The sequence below is a fragment of the Wyeomyia smithii genome, chromosome 3 (genome assembly GCF_029784165.1).
Source record: "Wyeomyia smithii strain HCP4-BCI-WySm-NY-G18 chromosome 3, ASM2978416v1, whole genome shotgun sequence".
NCBI lineage: Eukaryota > Metazoa > Arthropoda > Insecta > Diptera > Culicidae > Wyeomyia > Wyeomyia smithii.
This window is the reverse complement of record NC_073696.1, coordinates 29,963,049-29,971,956: the sequence shown is the minus strand read 5'-3', so window position 1 is coordinate 29,971,956 and position 8,908 is coordinate 29,963,049. Positions and strand designations below refer to the sequence as shown.

At 37.5% G+C, this 8,908-nt stretch overlaps 1 protein-coding gene across 1 annotated transcript in view; it reads left to right on the top strand.

Moving 5' to 3' along the window:
- The window catches only part of LOC129727990 (ejaculatory bulb-specific protein 3-like), a 102,932-nt gene that overhangs the window by 32,952 nt on the left and 61,072 nt on the right, over positions 1-8,908 (top strand). The window lies entirely within an intron of this gene.

Below are 8,908 nucleotides of genomic sequence, written 5' to 3'. Positions count from 1 at the left end.
TTCACTTTTAATCTCTCCCGGAGAGAAACAAACAAGATCACATTTAATGTAAGTCTTATTTTTTTTTCGCGAGCGCGAGATCAGCCGACTCATCATCAAGAAAGAAAGAAGAGAAAAAGCGCGCGATCTTCAACCTTGTCGCGTTCCCCCGCCACGTGAATCTTCCGAATACGTACACCGGTTTTTTTTTCGTTTTTCTGAAAACATGTCAAAGTCCCAACAGTAAACTTCTAGACCGAAACACGACACTGCCGCCATGGTCACCCGAGCAACAAGCAAGGACCATGACGGACGAGCGGATCAATTAATTCTGTGGCTTCATTTCGGTGAAACAAACAAATTACTCCAAACCGAGTTTTTTTAGGTTTTTAATTTACAATATTCATTTCTGTTCGTTTTCCCGGCATTTTCCATGACCGATACAGAATGCACTTCCACTCGCATTAATCATTTAATTTGCATCATGATTATCGTTCATTGTCGTCGTGTTCTTGTGTGTATTGTAGCCATTGTTGGGAATTACCCACTGAAAGGTGGGCGAAGCAATTAAAATGGCAGGCTATAGGCTCAGCGAGGATTATGTTGATACCATTTGAATAATCATTTCGCAAGTGGAAATTTTCTCGATAACACTCTCCGTTCGTTGAAATGTTTAATCCAGTGGTGGGCACCACTAAACAAAAATTTATCGACGCTAATCGCTAATCCGATAACTGTCAAATTTAGCTCGATAATCGCTTCACACTGAACTCAGATTAGCAATACTTCCGCTAATCCCTAATCGCTAGCACATCGTTATGTGGATCGTTTCATAACTGGTTGAATTTATTGCTTATCAAAACAAAAGGAAATAATCACTTTTGAGTACTATTCACAACAAGTGGTTCGAAATTCACAAAAAGATGTTCTTACATGAGGGTTCTGCACTCAAAATATTTTTCACTTTATTGTTACGTGAAATTTCCTGTACTTATTCATTTTCTGTCATTTTGCATGATTTATGTGACAAACATAACATCTATGTAAAAATCACATGCATACTATGTTTTATCACTAGTATCTTCGTGAACTTGGCAACGTCGAACAGAATGTCATAGAAAAGTATCGCGTGAACTCTCTATGTGAAAATACACAGAAATCAAAATGGCGGAGCTGTTGTCTAACTCAGTCTCTGGCAAAAAAATAGAATTTCTCGCCGGCTTGTCAATAAGCGAGCTTTCGAAAAACCGTACGAATTTGACATCGAGCCTTGAGCTTACAGGTTTCACACAGATTTAGTTCAAAGGTCGAGGACCCAACGACCAATTTTGTTGATTTACAGCTGAATAAGCTATTATTAAGTTGATTTTGGCTGAACTATAGCTTAACAAGCCGTTATCCAACAATATTGTTTGTTGGGGAGTTTCCTATTCATAAACAGTTGCAGCTTACAATAGTTATCGCCGGCAAATGTCGTAATATTTGTCCGCTTTTATGTCGTTTGATTCATTTACGAATCGGCGATTTTGCATGGCCGTGCGATTTACCAAGCAACATATTTCTATAATTTCTAAAAACTATTTGCCGTCTCTTAAGAATTGGGGAAACAAAATTTGGAAATTTTACGTTGTATCAAACGTAGTAGCTAGCAGATAATCGAATGCTTTCCATTTTACCGGTAGTTGATTTCTACGTGAAGTTCACATAAAATGCATATGTCTGCTGTATAAGATTCATAGGATAAATCATCTCACCAGATCATGATGAACTCAAATGACAATCACGTAGAATCTACGTGAAAATGACAGTGGAAAATATTCACATAACTTTTCCGGTAATTAAGACGTGAAAATTATCTTGAGTGTGTAAGAATGGAATGAAACCGATAGAGAGGCCAAGTCAATCCTCGAACTTGTTTGGTAGTATCAAACGGTAGCTGAAAACCATTTTGAAAAGACCCGTTTCAAACCAAACGTTGCTAAGAAGGCAGTTGGCACGATTACGGAAAAAGAAGGAATCTTCATGCGAGCTCAATTCATTACATTTGATGACCTTGTCCGGTAATTCAAGACGGCAGGAGCGAGAATGGAAAACGGAATCACGCTATTTTGTATCGTTTACGATTTGACATACTTCGCTGTAATCTATACACTTAAAATATTTTTTACGTTATAATTACCGGAAAAGTTATGTGAATATTTTCCACTGTCATTTTCATGTAGATTTTACGTGATTGTCATTTGAGTTCATCATGAACTGGTGAGATGATTTATTCTGTGCATCTTATTAAGTAGACACAAACATTTCATGTGAGTTTCACGTAGAATTTAACTACCGGTAAAGTGAAAAGCATTTGATTGTCTGATAGGTTCTACCTTTTATACAACGTATAATTTTCAATTGTGATTTCCCAATACTTGAGTGACTAGAAATAGTTTTCAGAAATTATCCAAATATGTTGCTTGATTAGTCGCACAAGCATGCAAATCGCCAATTCGTAAAATAATTAAACGGCACGCAAAATGACAAAATTATATTGCGACATTCGCTGGCGATGATCACTGGTAACTGCAACTGTTTATGTTCAGGAAATTCCTCGCAATTTGAACTGAATCTGTGTGAAATCTCGATGCCGGATTCTTATGGTTTTTTAATGGTTTCACTTATTGGGAAGTTATCGAGGAATTTCTTTCATGTTCAAAGACAACATCAGACAACAGCTTCGCCATTATGGTTTCTGTGTATTTTCGCACGGAGAGACGTTGCAAAGTTGACGTATCCACACTCAAAATAATTTTCACGTTATAATTAGGGGCCATCCACATACCACGTGGACAGCTTTGGGGGGGGAGGGGTTGGCTAATGTCCACGGTCCATACAATTTTTTTAGAATTTATATGGCCCCTTACCGGGAAAATTATGTGAATATTTTCCACTGTCATTTTCACGTAGATTTTACGTAGAGTTCATTTGAGTTCATAATGATCTGGTGAGATGGTTTATCCTGTGAATATTATTCAGTAGACATATGCGTTTCATGTGATTTTCATGTAGAATTTAACAACCGGTAAAGTGAAAAGCATTTGATTAACGGATAGCTACTACGTTTTATGAAACGTATAAATTTCGATTGTGGTTTCCCAAATTCTTAAAAGAGAAATTAGATTTCAGATTTTTTCGAAATATGTTACTAGATCAGTCGCACGGGCATGCAAAATCTTTAATTCGAAAATGGATTGAACGAGATAAAAAATGACAAATATTAAGACATTCACCGTCGATTATTACTGTTAGCTGCTACTGTTTATGTTCAGGTAACTCCTGGATCTTTGAACTGAATCTGTGCAAAATCTGTAAGCTAAAGATTCCATGTCGAATACTTATGGTTTTTCTAAATCTCACTCATTGGTAAGCCATCGATGAAATCAACTTTATGTTCAGAGACCGAATTACACAACAGCTTCGCCATTTTGATTCTTGTATATTTTCGCACAGAGAGTTCATTCTGTTTGATGTTGCCAAGTTCACGTAGATACTACGTGATAAAACATAGTATGCATGTGATTTTCACGCAGATGTTATGTTTGTCACATAAATCATGCAAAATGACAGAAAATGAATAAGTACAGGAAATTTCACGTAACAATAACGTGAAAAATGTTTTGAGTGTACCTCGAGCACAAGTCTTCCGATGTTTCATGGACTAAGGTTTGTTTCATTCAGAATTAGGCCGCATACAATTTCTGGTTTCTCCATGAGGAAATAAAGTAAAAAATTGGTAAAAATATGTTTTTGCAGGGTTTTTATTGAACCCCAAGGAAAAAATTATTTGTCAGCTGTTCTGATAAGTTCTCTTACGTTTCGTCGAATACCTCCCATCAATTTCTGCACAGTGGCAACATCAACCGTATCGGCCATTTTTTTCCACCACTTCGCCATATCAGATGATGTTTTGATTAATTTGCCACACTTCTTCAATTTACGCTAGACTATTGCCCAATATCTTTCGACGGGACGAAACTGTGAGCCAAACTGGTGGATTCATCCTTTTTTCGGTAACATCAATATTATTCTGGTTGTACCATCTCTATACATCCCGGGCTTGGTGGCAGCCAGCAAGATCGGACCAGAACTTCACGAAGCCTTCGTGTGACTGGATCTTTGCACTGTTGGACAACAATCAGAGCCAGGGTTGATATTTGTTGACACTCTTGAGTGAAAGTGAAAAAAAGCATCCATAAACGTTATTTTTTTACAATCCTTTCAGAGTTCTCCCTTCCCGCTTTTTGCATGGAAGTGAACTGTCAAAACACCTCATTATATTTCAAGCGATGGAAGCAAGACAACAAAATCAGTTTATCAGTTAACGAAGATTGTCAAGTCATCGGTCAGTGTCAGTGAAAAAGTGTTTCGGTGAGGTTCATTTTGGTTGAGTGGGGTGTTTGTTTTTCTTTTTCGCTTTGAAGTGAAGATCATTTGGTTGGATTTGTCGTCAAATTTTATTCCGTAACCGCGAACGATGCGATCTATTTCATCTGAGTATAACAGCACGATACCAGGACGAAAATCTAGTGTATCTGAAAGAGTGCTGCAATCATTGGAAGTGAAAATTGAAAATGATTCACTATAATTTTCGAAGAATTTTGCTGGGGGAAATTTTTTATCAGCACTGATCAGAGCATCGAAAGAAAGCCTGGTTACGTCTACGGGCCATTAGCGACAAAAAGCTCCAAAGGACGCAGAAGAGGAGGACCGAGAACGTGTGCTTGGCCGAAAGGTCGGTGGATCTGGCCAAACAGTGCAAAAGTACCTGGCGAACATGGACGTACATGTTAGGAAACGGTGGGATGGACGACGAGACCTATCTCACCCTGGATGGCAACAACTGGCAGGGCTCATCGTATTTTACTTCCCCCACGATGGAAGTGAGCTCTGAGGTGAAGTTCATTTCACACACCAAGTTCTCCAAGAAGGTGCTGCTGTGGTTGACAATCAGCGATAAGGGGATGTGAATCCGCTCTTCTTTGACTCTGTAAGCTAAAATAACTATCTTCCATAGGATATTAATCAAACTCAATTATCTCTCTTAGTTTCTCTTTTCATCATCATCCGAAAAAAAGTCCATTTTTTAATGCAAACGTTATCAGCTAGTATCAAAATATTTGCCCAACTTCGCGTGGGTTGTTTTGGATCTTAGTGTATGCGCACATTTTTCTCAGAAATTGTCTGAGCAATGTTTATTAAACTGAAACAAATAGCTTCGTAATAATATTCGTTAACGAACAACAACAACAAATGCATCCGGAACAAATTTGTATCATAGTCAATTTGCTTACATAGAAGCTAAGCTAATCATTCTAGGCGATATTAAAAATTACCAAGCTGCCCATTCATTTAGATGTATACACGCGCTCTAGAACTGTCGACTCCGGAAGGTTACTGTAAGGGAAGATAATCTGCTTGTGCGATAATTAACGCCCGACGATTGTCAGTCAGTTAACTATACGTAAACATGTGATCAAGTAAGTAGTACTTTGCATCTACTGATGGTCGCGACTCGCGACCGCAAAGATCAGTTCCTTTTAACAGAAAAAAAACAGGTCAAGAGCGTGAACGCAAAAGGGCAAGTCGGCGGTCCGCCGCCATGATTACCACCTCCAGTGATGATCAAATCAGTGGCAGATCGGTACGTTCCGTTCCGTCACATCCAACAAGGGAGGGTGCGAATATTTGCAGTCAACCGCAAATAACAAGGTAAATACGTGAACTCGACGTTTCGTCGCAAATGTTGCTCCGAAACGAATCCATCCGTTTGCATTTCGAAGAGATTGTTTGAGAAACTGATATTTTTATTTGCACAAAATCTGGATTCACGTAAACTAAGATTCAGAATAAACTAGCATTTCTTTGGAATTGAAAGCTTGTGCAATAGCAGCAGGTTGAGCAACGAAATCGGTAAACAAAAATCTCGCGAAGTCAATTATCTTTTGATATGTAGTAATCAGTTGTGCTACTGTTTACTATCAACACCACTGATCAGTGTACTTTAACGCAACGTGACCGCTGACCAGACGTAAACATTTGCCGTGGTTATGATCGAACTGCAACTGGCCATTTGAAAACTGGCAATGGAAAATCACGACATTTCTACTGGAGGAATTATTAGCATTTTCAATAAACATGTGGTTTTTAGTATATTGGATTATGTGACCATTTATATGTTATATCGGCTATTTCTATTGGGAACAATAATTTTTGAGTGATTGATCAATCTTGAGATAATTGAGTTTGAAATTTCATCACGCCTCAGATATTTCTAAGGTACAGCACGCTCTTACTTAAGCTCTACTTCTCCAATCTTAGAAGAAAAAAATCATTCCGTAAAGTAAACTTTGCTCACATCAGAGCTCTAACATATGAACTTCGTTTTGTGACGCTTTACATACTTTTCGCGCATTTTTGGTGAACTGCTAAACAGTTCGAGCCACATTTAAATAACGAGATGTATTTGAGTCATTAACGAGGTACCAACATAAGGACAATTTAAAATGAGATCACCTACAACGGCTGCAAGAATTTTTTCATGCGCGAAATTAATGGGCCCCTTTTATTAGCCGGTTTTTATTCATTCTATCGTCAGTTTTTTTTCTCTCGAATCAACTCATTCACGATTAGACCAAGCACGTGCGGATTCAAAGTCCCGACAAATTCTGGGAGACACTGAAATTTAATTCCGCTGTTTATGATTTTAGGGTTACGTTGCGTAACATGGAGTTTATTAATGTTGCTCTGGTTTATGGGAGATCGGTAACTGTTCGAACTTTATCCTTAAATTCTTATATTCTTGTTCTTCATCGACTTGCATAAATATTTTGCAATAACACAAAAGTTCTTTTGACATTTTAATAAAAGCTACAAAGTTCGGTTAAAACAACCAACTCACCCTATAAAAAAGCACCCACTTAGCCAGCCCTATACGCCGATACGTTGCGGTCTATGACTGTCCGCACCCTTATTGTTGCCAGATTTTGCGTGTCTGAAATGCGCGTAAACAAGCAACCACAGCTGGCCGGTCATGACGTATACGTTCGCGACTAGAGAGACTACAAGATGGGGTAAACAATCAATGACTCATAATAGAGGTAAGCCTGCAGAAAAGTACCGCACGAGTGATTGAAGTAACCGCGTAACGTTTTGACGTTTTTCGATTCACTTATTCGTTACAGTCTGCTATTGTTATTAACCCTTAAATGCGCACGACGTTAAAAAATCATCTGAAAACATAAAATCTTTGTTTAACAGGTTTACCGTCTAAAACTAACCAATATGCATAAAAAAATTAAAAGATTTACTTATTAATGTGCAAATATTGCCATGTGGTTTTTAAACAACACTGTGACTTTATCGCAGAATAAAGTCGAAACAATTACTTTTGTTAACAGTAACTTTAAAATTGACCTTTTGTTAGTATAAATACTGATAATTCAGACGTTTTCACTAACCAGTAACCTTATTTTAAAATTTTCTTTCAAAGACAGTCAGCACCAGTCGGGAATCCCGCTATGTTTTTTTTCGTTTTCGAGATTTTGACAGCAAAAATAAAAACAAAACATTCAAATACAGTACTTCCAGCTGTTAAATTTTCTTCGTTAGAGTCTAGAGAACTGTTCTAATGAATTATATTTCTAAAAAATACTAAAATATGTATATTTTAAAACGTTTTTAGTACTGTTGTTTTAAAACAACATTGCGCATTTAAGGGTTAAGTGTTGCATTCAAATTTACCTAAACCACATTCCCAGGCTTGTGCTTGAATCATATTTTTTTTAGAAAAATTGTAGAAAAAAATAATTACGTACACAACCCTAGGTCTTCTTGACGTGATATTCCACGAAATAGAGTACATATTAGCATCATTAGCATATAATTCTTCACTCGCTCTAGGCCAATGAGGGGTGTCCCCGCGAATTATCGTGCGGACTGACGTCTAACTCGTGCGAATTATTCCACGAAATCGTTTATGAAAAGCATGTTTACGGATAACAATTTACATACCCACATGTGTTACGAGCTCATTTTCAAGACTTAGGAAAAGGAGCTTAATCTTTTAGTTTACTTGATAAATGTTGAAAGTTCAATGCTTTTTGGTTCATATCACTTTTAACCCTAGAAAGATAGTCTGCGTCAATTTGACTCCTCGCTTTAAGTGACATTGCCGTGTTCTTTTTCAAACAGTGAGAATCCATTTTCATTTTTCAAAAAACTGAATTTTGGTACTTGTAATGTATTGATTTGTTAACAACAAGTTTTCACTACACTTATTATCAAATTTTAAACAAAAGCTTGCATTTTAAATCATTTAAAATTCATGCATCATTTCAACACCAAAATAGGAGATTGTCTTTCCAGGGTTAATGTCAATAATGAATGTCACTAAAATAATACCGAGTTCAATGATTTGCCTGCATTGCAAAATAAAAAAGAGCGGCCGCTGCTTTCGACGGCGGGTCGGCGACTACACCAGTCCTGAACAATGTTCGAGGTATGCAGTGGTGCACCGGACCGGATCTTCTATGGCCCTCCAAAGAGGATGTCTGATCCTTTTATCTTTTGATGGTTTTATAAACGAAATTACGCTTAACCCCTCACGGCTTCAAACGTTTGATTATTGTGCAAGGACGTTCACCGGCCAACTTTCACATAATATACGAAGGAAACTCCAGCGTTTTTTACCTCTATACGATGTTTCCCTTCACTAGGTAACTACCAATATATATTGTACTCATTTTTTATCAAACGCGTATCTAATGCGTAACCGTCAATAACAAAAGCGATAATTATCGATCATCTTTTTCCGTTCTTAGTCACACCGCACATAGTGTATGAATCGACTGCTCCTTAATAGATCGTTTATGGAAAGTTTATTTCC